We start from the raw sequence: 22,519 nt of genomic DNA on the forward strand, positions 1-22,519 counted from the left end.
TTTGTCCGACAAAAGGCATCATCTTAAAACTGAGACCGTGTTTCCCAGAAGAGAGCAGGGGTCGTGCTTCAGGAAAGAGCTTCATGCTTCAGTGCTTGACCCTGCAAACTCCTGTCCTCTGCTCCTACAGGACAGACCCGGGGTGGTCCGTGCCGGGTCCCCAGAGCCTGGCCGGCCGGGAGCTCAGTGCTTCCTTTAAATGATCAAGTCAGGAAAGAAAGAAAGGGTCGTGGATGAACAGGCTTTGACGTCGGAATATGGAGGCTATAAAATGTTGATATCCCAAAAGTTAAAAAAGCAAAAACTCTCCGGCATGTCTCCGGCGTGTCTCAACTGTGGCAAGTGCACTCATCTTTCTTGACCTTTGGTTCTCTGACACTTGGCAAAGTAGCATCTGCCACGTGGGGTGGTCACGAGAATCCCACAACACAACCCAAAACTGGCACCTGGTTGAGGCGAAAATGCTTCCAACTGTGTCCACTCCTCCGCTCCCATTATCATAGTCAACTTCTTGTAATGCATCCACGCTTTGGCGTTAGGATGATCTGAAGTTGCTTCCTCCAAAAATGACCCATTTTCTAAAGCTCTGGGTTATTTTATAGGAAAATAAATACAGGAGGCAAACAAGGAAAACGATGCCCAAAGGTCTGATATCACAACCTGATGGGTTACAGCCTTGAAAATGTGACTTAGGGGCAGCCCGGGTGGCTCAGCGGTTGAGCACCTACCTCCAGCCCAGGGCATGACTCCGGGGTCCTGGGATCAAGTCCCATGTCAGGCTCCCTGCATGGAGCCTGCTTCTCCCTCTGCCTGTGTCTCTGCCTCTCTCTGTGTGTCTCTCATGAATATATAATAAAATCTTTAAAAAAAAAAAAAAGAAAATGTGACTTACATTATGGTGCGATGTTAAGATATTTAGAATTATTGATAATATTTGTTAGAAAGTCTTCATCTCTGTGGTGGCAAATATATACAACATAACCGACACTTGAAGCATTTGTCCAGTTCACATCCACGTTGCTGTGCAACCATCGCCACCATCCGTCCCCAGCACGCTCTCGTGTTCTCAGCCTGAGCTGTGCACGTGAGACCCTCACTCCCCATTCTTCCTCCCCCCAGCCCCTATCCTACTTTGCAACCGTCGTTTTGTTCCCTGTCTCTGTGGATGTGACTGCTGTGGGCACCTCAGGAAGTGGGCTCATGTCGTGTTTGTCCTCCCGTGATGCACAACATCCTCAAGGTCCATGGGTGTTGTGGCAGGTGTCAGACCGAGATGACCCCACTGTATTCAGGTACCGCATCCCGTTTATCCATTTGCACACTGATGACATTTGCACTGTCGCCGCATTAGCTTCTACTAGTGAATGATGCTGCCATGAAAACGGTGCAAGTCGCTGAGGCTCTGCTTTCCCTTCCTTTGGGTGTATACCCAGAAGGAGAATTACTGGATCAGAAGATAATTCTGTATTTAATTTTTTGAGGAAACATACTGTCTTCCATTTTACATTCCCAACAACAGCACAAGGGCTCGGATTTTTCTGCATCATTGTCAGCTGCGGCTCCTGTGTGTTTAGCAAGAGCCATCCTAATGGCTGTACAGGGCTATCTCATTGTGGCTGCGATTTTAATTTCCCAAACAGTTAATAATGTTGAGGGTCTTCTCATGTGTTTATTGGCCTTCTGTCTAGCTTCTTTGGAGACACATGTGCTCAAGTCTTTTGCCCATTTTTAAATTTTTTAAATTATTATTGTTGTTGAGCTGTAGGAAATCTTTCTTTATTCTAGATACTAATCTCTTATCAGGTAATGATTTGCAAATATTTTCTCCCATTGTCTGAGTGGTCTTCTCACCCTGTTGATAGAGTCCTTTGATGCACAAAAGTTTTTAATTTTAATGAAGTTCAATTTATCTATTTTCCTTTTTCTGGCTCTGATTTTAGTATAATATCCAAGACATCACTGAAAATCCAATGTCATGAAGCTTCCCCTCTGTTTTATTCCAAGAGTTTTATAATTATTACCCTTAAGTCTTTGATCCATTTTGAGTTAATTTTTGTATATGGTGTGAGATAAGGATACAACCTCATTCTTCGGCATGTGGATGTCCAGTTTTCCTGACACAGTTTGTTGAAGAGATTGTCCAGAAAGTCCTCATTTAAAAAAAAAATCTCAAAAGGAAGCATTGTTAACATGTTTCAATTGGAACACTAATTTTTATATTGAAATACAAAAACATTTGCCATGTGTTGTGCACTTACTCGATGCCAGATAGTAGACTAAAGTCTTTGCATGCATTATCTCTAAGATTCTGCAGAGCCCAGCGAGATTTATGCTTTTAACAAATATCTATTCTATGTCTGATACATCAGCTACTCTCCTAAGCACTGGATTTAGCAGTGAAAAAAAAAAAAAAAAAGCAAATGAAAATCCCTGGTTTCATACAGAAGAATTCTAGTGGAGGAGACATATAATAAACACAGAAAATGTGTAGAATTACGGGTAATTGGTATGCTGAGAAAAGTAAACTAAGGAAAGGGTGTAGGGTTTACTGGGGTAATGAAGGGCTGCGATTCAAAACACAGGGGCCAAGCCCCAGGGGAGGGTGACTGAGTGAAGGCCGGACCTGGGGAGGCTGCGCCAGGGGCACGAGGGGAAAGGCATCGCTCGCGCGGAGAGCCCGGGAGGCCGATCACACCCGCGGTCCCTCCGGTAACAGGTCACAGACAGGGCCGGCCCGGCTCGGCCGACCCCACACCTGAGCTTCTTGCCACTTCATCACACCAAGCCCCCGCCGTCTGGGACCGTGGGAGGTCCCCGGGCGTTGGCTGAGGGCAAGGGTTCACTGCGGGAAGGAATACCTTTTACTTTCTAGCAGCAAAGGCCCTTCTCCCGGGGTGGCCCCTTGACCTGCTTGCCCGAAGGACCTGCGCTCGCGGCCTGGGCCGCTTCCCCGGGAAGGCCATCCCTGAAGGCTCCCCGACGTCTCCTCTCCCCCGGACCCCAACTCACCATCAGGTGCTGACTTCCGCCCTCTTCTTCCTCAGTGCCTCCCTCCATCAGGGTTGGACACGTCCTAGGAGCATAGGCCAAAGCCCCGGGGACACCACGGGCAACCTAGAACGATCGCAGGACCCCGAAACACGAACAGCAATGCACGTCGGATGAGGAAGTCCATACAAGGAAACCCTGCTGAGCACCAATACGTAGGAGTCCATGGGCTACAGTCACTCCCTTCCCAGGCTTTGACCCCATGCCTTGCCGCGCGACCCGAGCGCCCCACCAGGCTGGCAGCGCGCCTCCTGACCCCGTGGCCACCTGTGGAGCCCAGGCACACGGTGGACAGGCCGAGGCACCCCCCATAAATCCTCGCAGCCCTGCGCCGGCTTCAAATTATACCGCACCTGTCGTGAACTTGTGTCTTCTCAACAGTCACTCTTCTATTTATCCTGCAAGTATGACGTGAAAAGATACTGCGTGTTGTTTGAGAGAGCAGTGGACACGAGGCTGTGTCACCAGCCGTGAGCAGACGAGGCGGCTCCCCGTGGATGGAGTGACCACGTGGCCCAGGAGCAGGGCCCTGCTCTGCACCTGGGCGCCCGTAGGCCTCACCTCCCTGGGCCCCCGATGTCACCTCCGAAGCGCTGGAGACCATCCGGCTGAACATCACAAATCTTGGATGGTCCCCGAAACTCATTCCAGCTCAGAATCCCTATGATTCTAATTATACTATTCTTTAAGATTCTCGGGAATATTGTCATTTGAAACATGATATTGGTAACGTCCCAAGCCAACAAGCATTCATGAAAGAGCCTTTCCATGTGGACCATATGGATTTAAAATCTCTTTCAAGTGCAGTATTTAGATTTTGGAACAGATACAGCATTCTTTTTTGGAACAACTAAAGCACTTTTATTATATGTCTTCGAGCATTTGTAGGCAAAAAAATATATGTACTTTAAAAAATGAAATGGTCTTCAGGCCTACGGAAGCTTTGTAGCTACACCAAGGATACATTCAAAGACACCAGTGGTGCAGGGAAATGACGGACAACTAACATCATCGGAGGCAGGAAGAGCCACATCACGGCTCAACCGTGCGCGTCGCAATGTCTCAGCCTCGGCACTACTGACGTCTTGGACCGGGTGGTCTGTATCGTGAGGCCCATCCTGTGCGCAGTGGGGATTGGGGAGCACCCCTGGTCTCCACCCACTAGATGCCAGCACCCTTCCCCGAGGTGCGACAACCAAAGGTCGGTGCAGGTGGGAAGCCCTAGTGCCCCTGGGATGTCCGCAGGACACGCGGCATTGGAAAGGAGCCCCCCACCTCCCATGGACCCCTGAAAGCCAGCGTAAGACGTCCCCCAGGAACAGTAGAAAGACCATTCACGGCGGCGGACAGTTAGCCAACTGCTCCAGGACCTGTCTCCCGGGACTGGGCTACACCCACGCCCACCCGAGTCAATCCGCCGCAGGAGCCTGTATCCAAGATTTCAGGACGCGTCCAGAGATGTTCATATATTCGCCGAGTGTCACACGGTTACAGCTTTTTGCATAATCCATGGCAATTCACGTGATCTTTCCAGATTATCAAATAAACCTTCAATTTTAAACTTCTAAAATTGGAGCAACTAAAGCACTTTGTTTAGGCTTCTAAAATTTGAGTGAAATGTAGCAAAAGTCTCTCTCTCATCCTTTGGAAATTAAAAATGTCACTGTTCCTACACACTAAAATCTCTGCGCACTAAAATATTTAAAGGGTTTAAGTTCAGTCATATAAACTGAGAACTGGCAAGTAATCACAGATCAGCATGCTGCGCTAAATATAAACAGGATTTGGAAGAACCTCCTAGCTTCCTTCTCCAAGACGCTGCCCTCAGCCAGTTGGGGGGGGTGGTTCGCAGGCACGGTGAGCGGGAGCCCGACGGACGGTTCAGGGGGAAATCTGAGTGTGGCTACAACCCTCTGGCTCCCCCCGTGGGGCCCCCTTCTCCCCACCAGCCGGGAGGAGAAGCTGAAGATGCACGACACCCGCAGCCCACACGTAAGCCTCCCTGCGCAGAACCTTCTCTTCCCATAGAATAGAGGAAGCCCGGGTCAGAAAGCGTGCCCGGGCCTGGCTCCATGCAACCAAGGCCTCCCTCCACAAGAGAAGAGAGGAACTCGGAAGCTCTTAGAAAGTCTCCCCCCAGATTACGAATGCAGGTGCCCCGAACCTGCTCCCCTCATCCCATCGTATTTACAGGGCCCTGGTGGGGCCAAGGCCGCAGGCTCCCTGTCCTTGGGTGGCTCAGAAGCAGCCATCTGAGGCAAAACTTTGTGTTTGCAGGAAGTTGGTGGTTAAAGCTATGAGGGTAGGGCTGAGTTGGCAACACTAGGTTGGCCCCGGGGACATATAATTGTCCCAGAAAAGCTCCGTAAAAGAGCAAAGTCCTGGTAACAGTGCAGGCGGGGAGCTGCTCGCAAGACTTGAATAATCATTCATAAACCTGCTCTGAGGTGCGAAGGGAAAACAGAACCCAGCTCCAGAATATGAAGCAGAAGAAAGTCATGGGAGTGAAGCGGATATTTGTGGAGAACAGAAAATAGAGGAACTTTATAAAGAGCTCTAGTGATAAAAAAAAAAAAAAAGCAGGAATATAGAACCACAATAGAAAAAGATTATATAAGACAACTTTCTCGAGCTGAAAAGGAACAAATGCAGTCATTCCAGACAAAAAAATAAAAAATAAAAATAAAAATCAGTGACAACGTCTGTGTGGACAACAAGCATAAAGAAAGAACCTGAGTTTTATTAGCAAGACAATGATGGGGAATTTGTCTGCTCAGCAACCAAAATACAATTTTCCTCTTAAACCTTAACTATCTAAATATGGCATAAGGCCCACCAATGGTGGAAAGAGGACACAGGACGGCACGATGTTTTAGCCATCAAGGTGCGGTTGAGCCAATAAATAGAAATACAGCTCAAAACAATCCCCCTCGGGAAGCCTTCCCGAAAGATCTCCCCGGAGAGTAGTTCTAATCCAGCATGACACGAATCCAAGCAGAGTTCAAGCATGGAAACATTCCAGAAAGTATTAAAACCAATTAAACAGGGAAGCCTGGGTGGCCCCATCGGCTCAGGTCGTGATCCCGGGGTCCTGGGATGGAGCCCCGGCCGGTCTGCTGCTAGGCGGGGAGCCTGCTTCTCCCTCTCCCCCTGCCCGTGCTCTCTCGCTCTCGCTCGCTCTTCAAATAAACAAATAAATAAAACCAATTAAACATAGACGTGTCTAAAGAAGTCTGTTTACAAAACCGGACTCAGATATCAATCTGAATCTACAGCATCACAAGATCTAGCACGTGAAGTGCAGCAAGGCACGTGAGGGAACGGTGCGCCCCGGACCCACAGGCCGAGGCCTCACCCCAGCACGAAGGCACCGCAGAGGGCGTGTGGGCATTCCCGAAGGCTCCAGGCCACCGAAGAGTCCTACTCCCGGAGCACTGATGTCCCCACAAGAGGAAGAGCCCGAGGGAGCACTCACAGAGGGGACACCCGGGAGGACATAGGGGAGGACACAGGCCTGAGGCAGCCCACGCCCCGAAGACCTCAGGTCACCAGAGACCAGCCCCGTCCACGCCCTACCTCAGGCCTCCAGCCTCCAGGACCCGCAGAGCCCGCACATCAGGGTGCAGGCCCCCAAATCCGTGGCTTGTTAGGGCCGCCAGTCAGACCAGTACCATGTGCCGGGAAGTGACGCCTAGTTTTATTTTTATTTATTTTTATTTTTTTTAATTCATTTATTCATGAGAGACACAGAGAGAGAGGCAGAGACACAGGCAGAGGGAGAAGCAGGCTCCATGCAGGGAGCCCGATGGGGGACTCGATCTTGGGACCCCAGGATCACGCCCTGGGCTGAAGGCGGCGCTAAACTGCTGAGCCACCAGGACTGCCCTGACACTTAGTTTTAAACAATGGGTTTTAAATATTTGTTTTAAAAAAACAAATAGGTTTTAAGAATAGAACGTTGTCAAGTTGAGTGTGACTATTACAGGAACACAGGCTAAAATGACTTTAATACAAATAGCCAGTAGTATAATTACACCGTCAATAAATAGCGCCTAAAATACTAGTCAATAATATTTTATTATTAGCTTTAAGCATGCAATTAATGAATTATGACACAGAGTGAGGACAGCATTTGAAAAATAAAACAAAAAAAAAGAATTAGAAGACAGAAAAATGACAAAGTATATGATTCAAATGCTAATTCTTTAAAAATAAGCAAAAATAATTATTATTTTTTTTAAATAATTATTTTTCAAAAGCCATTTATGATATAAAAGAAAGTGCAAAATCACTTCATTAGAAAACATTATGAAGAGTGTTTTCCATCCTAGAGACATAAACCCTATATATAATGTATTTACTAATTTAGTACCAGGTATGTTAATATAATCACACATTTTGATGAAGCAGTATTTACATAAAAATGTAAGGATAGTTTAATACTAATATATGCATCCTCAAAATTCATCACAACCCTTGACCAAAGAAAAACATTATTTATAGAGATCATAAAACTGCTTTATAATAAAATCCAGCATCTACTTATGGGGAAAAATCTTCTGTTTATATAAAAATTGGGTTTAAAAAAATCAGTTGCAAACCATCATGGAAAAACTTAATGTCGGACTAATACAAGAAATTCATTCTTAAAAAACAAATAAGCAAGGATCCTTTTTTCCTTAAAATGCCCAATATTATCACAATTACTTAGTGTAAATAACAGCTACAATGAAATGTATATTCTGGCCTCTGTGCCAAGGTGATGACAAAAATTATGTCCAATCCTTACATTTACTCAAGAAGGTCTTGAGATTATTTACCTACAAAGCCCAAGGGAGCATGTTGGAAATTAGTAATGAGATACGGTGGTCAGACACGGGTAAATGTGAGAAATCTCAGGGCTGGTATCAAAAAGTATGATGGAAAAGAATCTTTTAATGACTGCAACAAAAGTATACAGTACGCAGGACTGCACATGCATCCATGTGAGGATCTGTATGGAGGACCGTCATTGGTGGATGGGGGAAAACTCTCGAAGACCTGGATAAATGGAGAGAGGTCTCAAATTAAAACAAAATACGATAAGGATATCAATTCTTCCCATATAATCTGACAGAACAAACCTAAGCTCATTTACAGAAAGAGAGAAAAATTCATTCTAAAAGCATATTTAAGGTACAATAAGTTGACACTTGGATAACTGACATTAAAATGTATTTTAAAGTTTTAAGGATTGAGAAAGTATTACGATGGAACAGCAACCGATGAACAAATAAAGGGATCGTGCTAAGAACAGACTCAAGACATACAAATACTCATCACCTGGTGTCTTCCAAGAAGTAACATGAATTTAAAAGCATTAAGCGTAAGTGAAAGACCAAGGAATCTCTAACATTTTATTTATTTAGATATAATTGACATACTGCTTTGTGTTAGCTCCGGATGGACAACATAATTGTTTGATGGGTGCAGGTGTTGCCAAATGATCCCTCCAGCAGGTGTGGTTACCATCCATTCCTCACGGTTACACACCTTCTCTTGTGATGAGAACTTTTAAGATCTTCTCGGACTTACTTATTTTATAACTGGTAGTTGGCATTGTTTGACCACGGAAGGGTTAGATTTTTTTTTAAGTGCTGTTTTTTATTTTATTTATTTATTTACTTATTTATTTTAAAGATTGTATTTATTTATTCATGAGAGACACAGAGAGAGGCAGAGACCCAGGCAGAGGGAGAAGCAGGCTCCGTGCAGGGAGCCCAACGCGGGACTCGATTCCGGGACCCCAGGATCACGGCCTGGGCTGGAGGCAGGTGCCCAACCGCTGAGCCCCCCAGGGATCTCCTGTGTTCCCTGCATTTAAATATATTTAAATTCCTTAGACACTGACCAGTGATGAAGGCCAGCTGGTGAGTCCAGTCGCCGGCTTCCTCTCTGTTCTCCTTCCCCCGCTCCATCCTCTACCGTCCTGTCAGACTGCAAGTAAAATCTGCTCTTCAAAGGGAATCATTATATTCCCGATGAATCAGGTAATTTCTCTCCCTCAACCAGGCTTGGAGAAAGATTCTTCCCTGCTTAGATATGAGGGATGAAACCTGGATACTTGTTCCAGGACTACAGACCCCACGTTTGCAGAGCATTTTCATGAAGAACTTTCATCTTGTTTCAGGGACATACGGGCGGGCGGTGTGTTTTTTTACCGCTTTGGTAAATTGCGCCTGATGAAGCAATGGAGCCTCCGAGCCTGCGCCCTTGGAGAAAGGGATCGGGGTGAGGGGGCAGCAGATCTGTGGGATCTGACACCCAGCCGCTGACACCGGCGTGTGGATTCAGGGACTTCCTTTCCTCGCAAGCAACTTGCTGGAGAAGAGCAAGGTCTCCCAGGCCCCGAGCAGCTCATGCAGGCAAGTGTGCAGCACGCAGGGTCCTGGTGACCAAAGGAGATGTCCTGAACAAGTGCTGCTGCTGGCTGTGACTCACTTCTAGGGAAGCTGCAGAATTACCTGCTGTTTGGGGGTGCCCATCCCACCCTCAGTGCCCTCTTGGATATAAACTGCTTTTAGTGTCTTCTGATACCAAGGCAGCCTTACCTCAGCTGTCAAAACAATAGTCAACCTAAGAGTGATGTAACCAGAAATGTAAAGCAGCATCACATTTTCCTCTGGTAACAAATCAGAATTATCGAAGTGCTTCCATTGTATTCTCAATTATGTTAATTTTTTTCTTTGCAAAATACTATATAAGGAGTACATAGGTATTGTGAAAAGGGAAGTATTTCAAGCAATATCTGCAATGACCTCGAGGCACTGCAGAACTTTTAGAGTTCTTAACTCAACTTAATCCAGCAGGCAGATAATATAGCATTTCAGGATATGGTCACACACATACTTTAAATTATGTTAGATGAGATGAGATGGATCATCTCATGGATGAGATGGATGGATGGATGCGATATAAAATCACTACTTAAGGCTATATGCTTTTTATTCAACAAATGTGAGTGAAAAAAAGAAAAAAGGAAGGAAGGAAGGAAGAAGGGGAAAACAGGAGAAACGAAGAGAAACAAACAAGACAAGAAGCAAGGAAAGGAGACCAGAAGGAGAAGGGACAACAGGAGGAAGGAGGGGACTCGCCCATGCAGCCCTGCACCGGCCGGCCCACCGACCCCAGGCCTGATGGAGCCCACGCTCTTGCAGTCACGACAGTAACCGTCATCTGCAATACACTGTGCTAACACCAAAAAGGGGGTTAAAAACAGACTGCTATAAATATATATTAATTTTAATTATTAGAGTTATCTTAATAGCAACAGTTGTATGCTACAATAAGTCAATTTTTAATGATGATTATCTAAAATATAAAAAATTTAAAAGTCTTGGATTTTCATCTTTTAGTGGAAGAGATCACTTTAAAAAAAAAAAAGATTTTATTTATTTATTTATTTGTTCATGAAAGACAGAGAGAGAGAGAGGCAGAGGCACAGGCAGAGGGAGAAGCAGGCTCCATGTAGGGAGCCGGACGTGGGACTCAATCCCGGGACTCCAGGATCAGTCCCTGGGCTGAAGGCAGGAGCTAAACCACTGAGCCACCCAGGGATTCCCAGAGAGGTCACTTTTTAAATGTGAAATAAGAATTCTACACTCTAATATCTCCAAAAGCAAATGAGCAGAGAAAAGACATGAGTTTTGTAAAAATGGACATAACTTCATATACACGTATCATGAGTTTTTAAAGAGTATCTTGGGAAAATGTAGCAACTATCTCTAGAATTATACCATTTTTGGTAAAAACTATATTACTGAGACATAACTATAGAAAATTATTACTTTTGTAATTCAAACGAAAAATAAGAACTAACAGAAAGAAAATTAACTCAATAGCTGAAGACAATATTATAGAGAAAATGCAGGAGTCCATGGTGAGTCAATAAGTTATGCCTTTGATACACACCAAACAAAAACAGTAATGCTTAGGAACTATTTATCTAGAGAAAAATATTTCAAAGTTAAATTTTATTATAAATCACTATTGGTAAAAAAATAAAAGAGAGAGAGAGAGCGAGAGAGAGAGAGAGAGAGAAAGGGAGAGATATTGATGTTGTATGAAATCAGATTAAAAAAAATCAGATTTCACACATCCCTATGTTCTAAATATGAGGTTCGATAACAATGACAAATGTTTTAGTATTCTTATTTTTTAAACTTGGATAAATTTGGTGTGAATTCACTGCAGGATCACAGACTTGCTGACGCGGTATAGTTAAAAATCTATTATGGAACTGAAAAAAAGTCCTAGAAACAGAAATCTATTTTTCGTATGCTAACTTTAATGTGATTAATTTCCACTTCTCTGAAATGTCCAACTAGCAAAGCTATACCCAGCAGTTATTAACTAACAGTTAAGATAGCTCCGGGTTTTGGCCTTGACCTGGACTCATCAGATAAAGCTCAAGCTCAGTGACCTGACAAAGGCGTGAACATTACGGAGTAGCAGTGCCTTCCGGTGTGCCAAACCCTGGCACACGGGAAGGGTTATACGTGACGCAAGGATTGGATGAAGTAGAATCTATCCCAGCGATGCAAGAAAATCAATCACGAATTACAACACATTGATAGGGCGAAGCAAACAGCACGCACCCGCGTGATTGTCTTGATAGACACAGAAAAAGCATCTGCTAAAATTCGACATCCTTTCATCATCGCTAAAAAATACTCAGCAAACTGGGAATGGCAGAGAACGCCTTTAACAGGATAAAGGGCAACTGAAAAAACCACAGCTAGCTTCACAATTGTTGGTGAAAGACCAAATCTCTCCGTCTAAAACCAGAACAAACCAGGATGCCCACTTTCACACTGCTGTGCTGTAGTCCTAGCCAAAGCAATTATGCAAGAAAAAGAAATAAAAGCCATTCGAATTGGAAGGAAAGAGGTAAAACTATCTCTGTTTGCAGATGACATGTTCTATAAATAGAAGATCCTGTAGGGGCGCCTGGGTGGCTCAACTGGTTGAGCATCTGCCTTGGCTCAGGGCAGGAGCCCAGCCCCACACCCGGCTCCCTCCAGCTTAGTGGACAGGCTGCTTCTCCCTCCCCCTCCCCGCCCGTCTTACCCCCACTCATGCACACTCTTTCTCTCTCTCACTTGCTTCTACCTCTCACTCTCTCAAATAAATAAGTAAATAAAAGCTTAAAAAAAAAGAAAATCGTATAGAATGCACATCAAAAGCTAATTATTAGAGCAAATCCAGCGAGATTGCAGGGTACGAGGTTAACAGAAAAAAAAATCAGTTGTGTTTTTGCACACCAGCATTAAATAATCTGAAAGGAAATGGAGAAAGCAATTCCATTTACAATCGAGTCCCAATGAATAAAATGCGTGAAAGAAACTGAGCCAAAGAAGTAAAATACTTGGGCACTGAAACTACAAAACATTGCTTGAAAGAAATTAAAGGAGGCTTCCACGAATGGAAAGACCTCCCATTCCACAGACCGGAGGACTCAATATTACGAATATGGCAAGGGATCTGTGGGTTTGAGCAGCCCCATTCCAGATCCTCATGACCCCCCTTTTTTTTTGCAGAAATGGAAAAAGGTGATTCTGAGATTCTTATGAAATTGTAAGGAACCCCCAAAATAGCCGAAACAACCCTGAAAAGGAAAAACAAGGTAGGAGGACTCACACTTCCCAATTTTAAAACCTATTACAAAGCATTCGTGAATTCACCCACTCACCAGAATTTATTCACAACCGGAAGTCCCTCCTTCAGCCCTTGCTGCAGGGCTACGTGCAGATCCGCACAGCGAGGCCCACGTCCAAGCCGAGCCCCAGGCTGCCCCTGCCTTCCGGCGTCGGGCCTGTCCGGGGACAGTGTGTGTTTACAGCACAGGCAGTGTCCAATCTTGGCATTTTTTTGTGGGTTTTGTTGGAGATTTTACTGCTTAAACGGCCCCCGAGGAGAGCGCCCAAGTGCCGTGCGGCGTTCCGGGGAGCGAGGCCGGGGCTCCCGGGGAAGGGCCCTGGCGTCGGGTCCCAGCAGCTCCACCAGCTGCATCTCTGTCTTGTCTGCGTGAACTGTCCGTGTTGCCCGTTTTGCCCGTTATCTTCATGGAGGTTGTTCAGGAGGCAGAGGCTTTTCCCTTCCGGCTCACACGCTCTGCAGGGGCTCCACGTCCCCGTGTCACGGGTCAGTGTGCACTCTTGAAGTTTCCACATCCCACGTGTTGCCTTGCTTTCCCACGACTCGCCCCGTCTCCCCTCCGGAACGTACCGTAAACCCCAGTCCTCCCCCAGGATCTGTCTATACTGCAGGCCACATCGGGATGTGGTGTTCACGGTTTTGTGACTGCACATTCAACTGACGCGACACATACGACAGACTCTAAATCTGTCTTTTAAAAGAAGATTTCGATGTTTCTAGAGTTAATAACTGCCTTGTATTCTATCGGGTTGTTACTTGAGCAATGCAATACTGAGTCTCCTCTCGAGGCTTTCAGACACACACCAGGTTGAGTCTTGGGGACACAACCCGACGCGGGGTTCCCTCTCGTCGGATACACAGACGCCACCAGCACGGCCGTGCCCACCGCTCAGGGGATGCCTCCCCCCACCCCTGCATCCCCGCGGCCTTCCTGCCGGCCCATCCAGTTTGGCGACGGGAATGTGCCAGGGGCTCCCCTGGAAAGGGCATTTGGGAGGCACAGACCTTTGAACACGTTTGATAACATCCGAAGATCCCCGTCTTCCGTCCCCCGTTCGGGTATTTGGCTCCGTGTGGCACTTCCCCTCGAAAATCATCCCCTGTGAAAAGCTGGCTCTCCTTCCCGGGCCAGGGCTGCTTCGCGGAATGTACGTGGTTCCATGGCCGGCCCTTCGTGCTCCTGGTCCTCAGCTCACCACTGTTCTGGAACTTTCCAGGGCTCCAGGTTGGCTAGATTTCCTCCCCCCAATGTGCTGGGCCCTCGGTTTTTTCTGTCAAACGGGAAAGTCGTATCTCCTGGTTCTGGAACTTCGCTCTGTAACCAATTCAGTTACTTCCTTCTCTCTAATTCCTCTGCCTTCTCATTCTAGAATTCTGATTTAATGATACGAGTGAGCCTCCGGGACTCATCGGAACCTTAAGTTTCTCTGTCGGCTTTTCCATCTCTTTGCCTTAAAATTCCAAAGATTTCCTCAACGGTACCATCCGGCTCTTTTACGGACTTAACCTTTTGTTTTATATAGAGAAATACATTCAGGATCCAAGGGTGTGTTGTCGTCCTCTGAATGTTTCTAAGACCGTCTTGTTCTCACCGGACACCACCTCTGACCTCCCTCAGGATGGTTTTGATCATTTTGCTTTCTTCTGCGCGCAACGTCGTCCAATCTGCGTGTTTGCTTGTTGTCCGTCTGTTCCCCACCTTCCCTGATAATACGCCTGCGGTTCTCCCGCAGGTAAGAGACAAGTACTGAACCCAGAGCACCCATCGTCCCCGCCTGGACCCAGCCCGACCCGTTCAGAGGCTGAGCCTGGGCTTCCTCATGGCTGCTGAAGGGCTCGTTGCTCCTCGGCAGGCACCTCCAGACGAGCCAGGGGGACACGCGCTTGCCTGCGCTGTCCCTCTCGGAGCCAAGATGCCGGACACCTAGGCAGCCTGTCATGAACCGTAAGGCTACTGTCCAGGCGACGCTGCAGCCATACCCAGGTCCTCCGTCCAGTGTCATGAGAGGGAGCCTGCGGCCTCTCTCGCCAATGAAGGGAAAAGCCCGAGTTCGACCTCTGCAGGGAGGACGGGTGTAGTGGGAGAGGGTGGGGACGGAGGGTGGGGACGGCGTGACGGCCGGCGCCTCCTGCGATGGCACAGCTGGGCTTTGCCCTCGAGCCGGGCCCGGGAGATGCTGCCAACAGGAGGACCTGGACGCTCGGCCTGCCTCGGGGGAAATAAAGTGAGAAACTACTTAATTTCACACAAGACCCAAAATGCATAAAGAAGGGGATTCAGAACACGGCCCCGGGCCGAGCTCCCAGTGCCGACCCCGCCGCAGAACCGTGCACGGACTGGTGACGCTGTGACTCCGGGGTGGGTGACACGCGTGCGTGGCCTCCGGGCCCTGAGAGTCAATGAAGGGACGTGAGCCCCGGAGCGCAAGCGCTGGCATTCGGCAGAGCCAGCTGAGAGCCGCAGATTGTGGATCCCAAGCAATTATATTTTTAAACATGTTCAAAGTTATTTTTAACCTTTTATAGTCCTTTCTGGTTTTCACTGTGCAGAGACTATTTTAAACCTTTTCTTATTAAATTTGGAAATGTAGACAAGGACACTTAACAGCAAATTGTGAATGAAAGAGACAGGGGCCACCCCCACAGGAAGAGGGGCCTGGGGCGGAGACGGGGGAGGGCACACCTGGGGGGCAGCTTCCGAGCACAGACCCAGCGCCAGTATCACCCAGACCCGGCGGCCGCGGGGAACGGATGTGCCCCGGGCTGTGGCCCTCGGGGTCCCCTCTGCACCTTGACTCAGGCACAGGCCACCCTTTTATTTGCACCCCCAGGGACGGCCCAGGTGGGCACCTCACGATGCTCAACCTTCCTTCTCGCCTGCAAAGTACCTGCACTTTAGCTGCTCCCGGCACCTCCTTTCCCCACATCTCAGCCTTCGAGTGGGCACTACAGGGTACCCAGTGCACCCCATCCTTCTCGGGGTGACCCTGAGCACCTCTGTGCACCCCTGTCCTTGTTGGGGTGACCCTGAGCACCTCTGTGCACCCATCCTTCTCGGGTGACCCTGACCACCTCTGTGCACCCCTAGGTGGTCCTGGGTTCCCGGGCTGCTCCTGCTCCCTGGGCCTTCTCACCACTGATCCGTGCATAGTTTGCTCCCTGCTTAACGACAGGAAGAGGGACCCCGTTTCCCAAGGTCCTGGAGCACCCCCTTCCCTCTGCCCCCCCGGGGCCCCCACGCTGACGGAATCTGCTCTTCCCAGGCCCGTGGCCTCTCCTCTCCTTGCTCTCCTCTGTCTCTGCTTCTTCTCCGTAGGCTAATGGGGGACCCTGGGCCACAGTGGAATGAAGGGGGGCCGGGGAGGGACGAGGCGGAGCAGGGGTGACCCCGGTTTACTGGGGGCAGAGGCTTCACCAGTCAGAGGAAAGTGGGATCAAAACTAGTAGGGCCGCGCAGTCCGCAAAAGCGACCGTGTCGCGTGGATTTAGAAGGACAGTCCGGAGACCTGACAGGTTCTCTTGAGCCCGTCTTTGCCTTGATAAGGCTCCGCGGAGGGTGGGCCCAGGTCTCCGGTGCGAGCATTCGTGCGTGCATGTGTCTAGCCGCGGGGTGCATTTCTCCTTCTTTTTGTTTGTTTTATTGTTGTTTTGAGGGTTTGTAAATTGAGGTAAAATTTCCATGCAGTCAGAACCGCAGACCTTACAGGTACATTGTTGAAAGACGAGTTTTTAGAGCAGTTTTAGGTTCAGGGCACAAGTGGGAGGGAGGCCTGGTGGGGCCTCATTCACCCCGTGCCCCCAGAGCCCACACCCGGCCCCCCGCCAGGGCACATTTGTTTCCAGGGATGGACCCACGCAGACACATCAACAGGCCCGGAGCCTAGTGTCTGTTCTGGTTCAGACTGGTGGTGTTCCTTCTGCGGCTCGGGCAGACACAGGTGACGCCTGGGCCCCTGCAGCATCTTACTGCCCTCAGAACTCCCCCCCCCCCGCCGACCCCCAGCGAGTGCGGCCCTGCGGCCTTCCTGGGTTTGCTGGGTCCCTGCCACGCCGGGATGCTCCGTGCAGGGCCCCCCAGGGCTCACCTCCCCCCAGGAGGAATCCCGCGGCCCCGGAGTCCCGGTGTCGGGCGGGCGGTGGATGCCCTGGCGTCCCCAGCTCCGAGGCTGTCCCCCACGTGTCTCCCCTTCTCCCTGCCCCCCGTCCCTCCCGCCTTCCGGCCTCTTGCAGGACGCACCGACCCAGCGTCTCTGTGTTTGGGCATCACCACTTGATCACATTTGCAGAGTCCCTCTCCCCAGTCCAAGGACCCACACAGGCCCAGGGCTCAGGACCCATGTCTTCGGGGCCACCATTCCCACGCAGCACACCAGTCGAGACACAGAAACAGCCCCATCACCCCAAGAGCTGTGTCAGTCCTACCAGCGCTGCACACTGGCCCGGGTCTGGCCTCATCACGCGCTTGCCCGTTCGCGGTCTCTGCGAAGGGACAAGGCAACACGGGGTCCCAAGCAGGTGCCCGAGCCATGGGGCCCGGCCCAGCCCACGCTCCGCCTGAATGGCGGGGCGCCTCCTTCACCGCGGGGTGCTCCCGGTCCTGTGAGCGCGCCTGTCACCCTAAGACCTGTTTTCCTGCTGGTGGCTGCGTGGATCGCCTGCAGCCTTCGGGGCCGTGAGAGAAGCTACTGGACGTTCTCGGGCAAGCTCCTCTGTGGACAGACTCTCCCCTGCATCTTGGCTAAACGCCGGCACGGCCCCCCGAGGCCCCAGCAGGTGCATCTTTACCTTCCGAGAACCTGCCAGAGTGTTTCAAAGTCACCGAGCCGCTTCTCGCTGCCTTGGCAACATGTGAAAGGTCAGGTTGCCCTCCGACCACCACCTCCCACCCCCAGATTTGGTGTTTAAACGTTTGCTTTTAGCAAATTGCAATATCGCATCCTGAGATTAATCGACATTCCCTGAGATCCAACATTCTTGAGCGCCTTTGCGTGTTTCTATGGAGTTTACGTGCGTCTTCGTTAGGAGAACCGGAGCCTGAATCACTGAACCATTTTTATTTGGTCTTCTACTTTTTATCGACTCATTTGAGTCGTTTATATATTATTGATAAGTCTCTGTCAGATGTATTATGAGTATCTTCCCCCATTCTATGACTCGCCTTTGTATTTTCTTAATAATACGCTTCACAGAAAGGTCTTAACATTTTGGTGCAGTCTGATTTTCCAATTTGTTCTTTAGGGGCCAGTGCTGCTGCTTCTTCTTCTTCTTTTTTTTTTTTCTCTTTAGGAAGGCTGCAGAATATTCCCTTGTGCTTTGTTCAAGGAGCTTTATAGGTTTAGCTTTTATTTGGCATATGAACCGTAATCTGTTTATGTCTGTAGTGAGAGGTAGGGATAGAAGTGATTGGCTATTTCCATTTATTCATTCTGTTTTTCCAACATCATTTTTAAAAACACCCTTTCTCCACTTAGTTTCTCTAGAAATTTGTCAAAAATCAATTTATCATCTACCTGGGTGTCTTTCCGAGCCAGCCACCTGTTGTTGCATTGATGGAATTGTCTACACCACACTGTCTTTATTACTGTGGATTTTTAGTAAGCCTTGCGCTTTGGTAGGAGAATTCCTCTTTTTTCTTCTTCCTCATCGAAAGTATTTGGGCTGTTCCAGGTCCTTTGCATTTCCATATAAGCTTTAGGATTAATTTGTAAATTTTTACAAAAACAGCCTGTTGGCATTTTGATTGGAATGTGTTGAGTCTAAATAACAATTTGTGGGTATTTGAGTTCCTAACAAAATAAATCTCTACATTAATGGTAGTAATATTTCCCCCCATTTGTTTAAATATTCTTTAATTTCCTGCATTATTCTTTACCACTTTTTAAAAATATGCTTCTGAATATTTTATATTCCATCTTAATTCTATTATAAATTAGGTTTTATTTCATTTTCCATTTGCCTGATGCTAGTATATAGAAATAGAAATGCAATTAATTTTTATATTTACTTTGTATTTTATGCTCTTGCTATAAATTCACTATTTCTAGTAGTTATTTTGTATATCCCTTGAAATTATCTACATACACAATTGTGCTGTGTGTAAATAAAGACCGTTTTCTTTCTTCTTTTCCAATTCATATGCCTTTTTATTTCTTTTTCTTGTTTAATTGCACTGGCTAGCTACTCTGATGCAATGTTGAAATTCAGTGGTCAGAAAGAACATCCTTGTCATGTTCCTGTCTTTAGGGGAAAAGCCTTCAATATTTTACCATTGAGTGAGCTGCTGGTTTTTCATAGATAACCTTTGTCAGATTGAAGAAGTTCTTTTTTATTTTTTTGTTTGCATTTGCTAAGATTTTTCATCACACATAAGTGTTTAATTTTGTCAAATATTTTTCTGCATTTTTAAAATTATATAATTTTTCCTTATTTTATTAATATGTTGGTTTATATTGATGGATTTTTTAAATATTAAATCAAACCTTAGATTTCTGGAATACATGTATTTGGCAATGTTGTATTATCCTTTTGTTTTATCATGTTTGGTATCAGGGCTGTGTGGGTGGGCTGTGTGAATAAAATCAGTGGGAAAGTATTCCTTCATCTATCTCCTATTTTTGTAAGACTTTAATTAAGATTATATTATTTCTTCCAACATTCTAGAATTCACCATTTGGGCTCAAATATACCTTTGTGGTACGTTTTTTTTTTTTAATTTAATAATCTTCAATACAAAAGTTCAAATGAATAGTTGACATATGGCTATTTAAATTTTCTATTTATTTTTGTGTCATTTAGTAAGTTGTCTATCAAAGATTGTCCATTTCATCTAAGTCACCAAATTAATTGGAATTTCTTTGTTTATAATATTTCTTTTACTCGTTCTAAATTATGTAAAAATTGCAGTGATATTCCCTCTTCCATTCTAATATTTTGTGTTTTTATCCTTTTTTCTTGATTAGTCTCACTACAGATTTATCCATTTTATTATTCTTTACAAAGAACCACCTTATAGTATTTTGTCTTTATTGTTTGGCTTTCTCTACCTTACTCATTTAAGCTCTTTATTTATTTTTCATCCTATTCATTTGGTTTTAGTTTACTTCTCTTTTTCTAGTTTCTTATGTGGAAACATAGGGAAAGTTTAAACTGTTGCCCTTTTCTAATATCATCATTAGAAGCATCATCAAATTTCCTTCTAAATGCTGCTATTATTGTAATTATCTTCATAAAGCTAAAATATTTTCCAATTTCCCTAGTGTTTTTATCTCTTACCCCTTAATTATTTAAAGTGTGTTATATAATTTTTAATCATTTGAAGTCTTTTCAAAATTTTTTGTAGTTGATTTTTTAAAATATTTTAAGTTCAATTTGCCAACATATAATAGAACACCAGTGCACACCTCATCATGTGCCCTCCTTAGTGCCCTTCACCCAGTTACCCCATCTCTCTACCTCCCTCCCCTTCTGCAACTGTTTCTTTGTTTCCCAGAGTGAGGAGTCTCTCATGGTTTGTCTTCCTCTCTCATTTCTCCCCACTCAGTTTCCCTCCTTCCATTATGGTCCCTTTCACTATTTCTTACATTCCACATATAAGTGAAACCATATGATGATTGTCCTTCCCCAACTGACTTATTTCACTCAGCATCATACCCTTCATTTCCATCCATGTTGATACCACGTGGTAGGTATTTGTCTTTTCTGATGGCTGAGTAATATTCCACTGTGTGTGTGGGTGTGTGTGTATCACAGCTTCTTTATCCATTCATCTCTAGTTGATTTTTCATTTGATTCAATTTTTGATCAGAGAACAAAAAGCCTGTAAGTTTTCAGGCTTCCAGAGAGTATGGAGACGTATTTTATGACCTAGTATGTGGTCTATCTTGGTGAATATTTCAGCTGCATTTGAAAAGCATGTCTACTCCCTAGTTGTTGTGTAGAGTATTCTATAAAATTAAATTGAAAAAAGGTAAATTGAGTCGAGTTAGTTGATAGCATTGCTCAAATTTTCCATATCCTCACTGGATTTTTTTCTAGTTGTTCTATCAATTACCAAGAAAGGGGCATTGAAAATCATCAGCTGTGATTTTATATTTGTCTATTTCTCCCTTTCATTCTATCAGTTTTCTTTTCATGCATCTTGAGGCTCTGTATTTATATACCTCCACATAAGGATTATTATGTCTTTCTGAAAAACTGACCATTTTATTGTTGTAAAAGGTTCCTCTTTATCTCTGGTAAAATCCTTGTCTTTAAGTCCACATTGTCTGGTACTAAGGTAACCACATCAGCTTTCCTATATTCATTGCATGGTATATCTTTTTCCATCCTTTTAGTTTCCACCTATTTTTTATATTTAAAATCTCAGGCAGCTTATAGTAAGTCTTATTTTCTATTCAGTCTTTTTAGACAACCTCTGCATTTTAATTGGAATATTAGGCCCATTTACATTTAACGTAATTACTGGTATGGTTAGATTCACATCCTGGAACCCTAAATCTGCCATGCTAATGAGGCTAAACTATCCTGGTAAATGAAAAACTAGATAGAGAAGAGCTAAAGAACTTCAGCTTAGGAATCCCCAGTGGCTCAGCGGTTTAGCGTCTGCTTTCAGCCCAGGGCGTGACCCTGGGGTCCCAGGGTCGAGTCCCACATCAGGCTCCCTGCATGGAGCCTGCTTCTCCCTCTGCCTGTGTCTCTGCCTCTCTCTCTCTCTCTCTCTCTCTCTGTCTCTGTATCTCCCATGAATAAATAAATAAAATCTTAAAAAAAAAAAAAGAACTTCAGTGTATCGTCAAGTAGCCCTTGGCCACCAGTAGACCTGTCATCGGTCCACAGATGAATGACAACCCTTCAGAGATCAGTTGAGCTACCTCGGACCAGAAGAACCACCCAGCAGCCCACAGAATAGAGAGCTAAATAAAATGGCTCTTGTTTTAACTACTAAGTTCTGAGGCTGTTTGTTGCACAGCCCGAACTAACTGATACAGTATCTCACTGACCTCTGTTTACGTAGTTGGCTCCTCTAACTATATGTTCCTCTTACCTGTGCTTGACATTTTTCTCTTTTCTTGACTCTTTGTTGTCTCTTTGCTTGACATTTCTCTCTTGTTACATATCTATAGAAAGTCTGTTAAGCCCACTTCTGGGCTTAACAAAACAAAACAAAACAAAATATAACAAACAAAAAACAAAACTGCTGCTAAATTTCATTCATTAACTGATTTTGTTTGAATATGTTCAACTTCTAAGATCTCTGCTCACCTTCAAAAAAACGACATATTTTCACAGGCCATCCCAAATCACCCACCTAAACTTTCATTTTAATCATTAGGAGCCCTTCTCTGATTGACTTATTTCCCTCAGCATAATACCCTCCAGATAAGTCAATCGGAGAAGGACAAACATTATATGGTCTCATTCATTTGGGGAATATAAATAATAGTGAAAGGAAATAGAAGGGAAGGGAGAAGAAATGGGTAGGAAATATCAGAAAGAGAGACAGAACATAAAGACTCCTAACTCTGGGAAATGAACTAGGGGTGGTGGAAGGGGAGGTGGGCAGGGGGTGGGGGTGACTGGGTGACGGGCACTGAGGGGGGCACTTGACGGGATGAGCACTGGGTGTTATTCTGTATGTTGGCAAATTGAACACCAATAAAAAATAAATTTATTATTAGAAAAAACAATATATCCCAGCAGATTGAATGCAAAAAAATAAAATAATAAAATAAAATAAAAATCATTAGGAGCCCTACTTTTTAATATATTTACCCAT

General features: G+C 45.8%; 1 long non-coding RNA gene across 1 annotated transcript; it reads right to left on the bottom strand.

The window, feature by feature from the left end:
* Positions 1-7,963: 7,963 nt before the first annotated feature.
* On the bottom strand, positions 7,964-14,100 carry LOC140601845 (uncharacterized). The gene is made up of 2 exons (XR_012004968.1): positions 13,750-14,100; positions 7,964-8,088 (listed from the first exon to the last, which is right to left on the bottom strand). It is a non-coding gene; the product is annotated as an uncharacterized lncRNA (long non-coding RNA).
* Between the last annotated feature and the right edge of the window lie 8,419 nt (positions 14,101-22,519).

This window comes from Canis lupus, chromosome 12 (genome assembly GCF_048164855.1).
Source record: "Canis lupus baileyi chromosome 12, mCanLup2.hap1, whole genome shotgun sequence".
Lineage (NCBI taxonomy): Eukaryota > Metazoa > Chordata > Mammalia > Carnivora > Canidae > Canis > Canis lupus.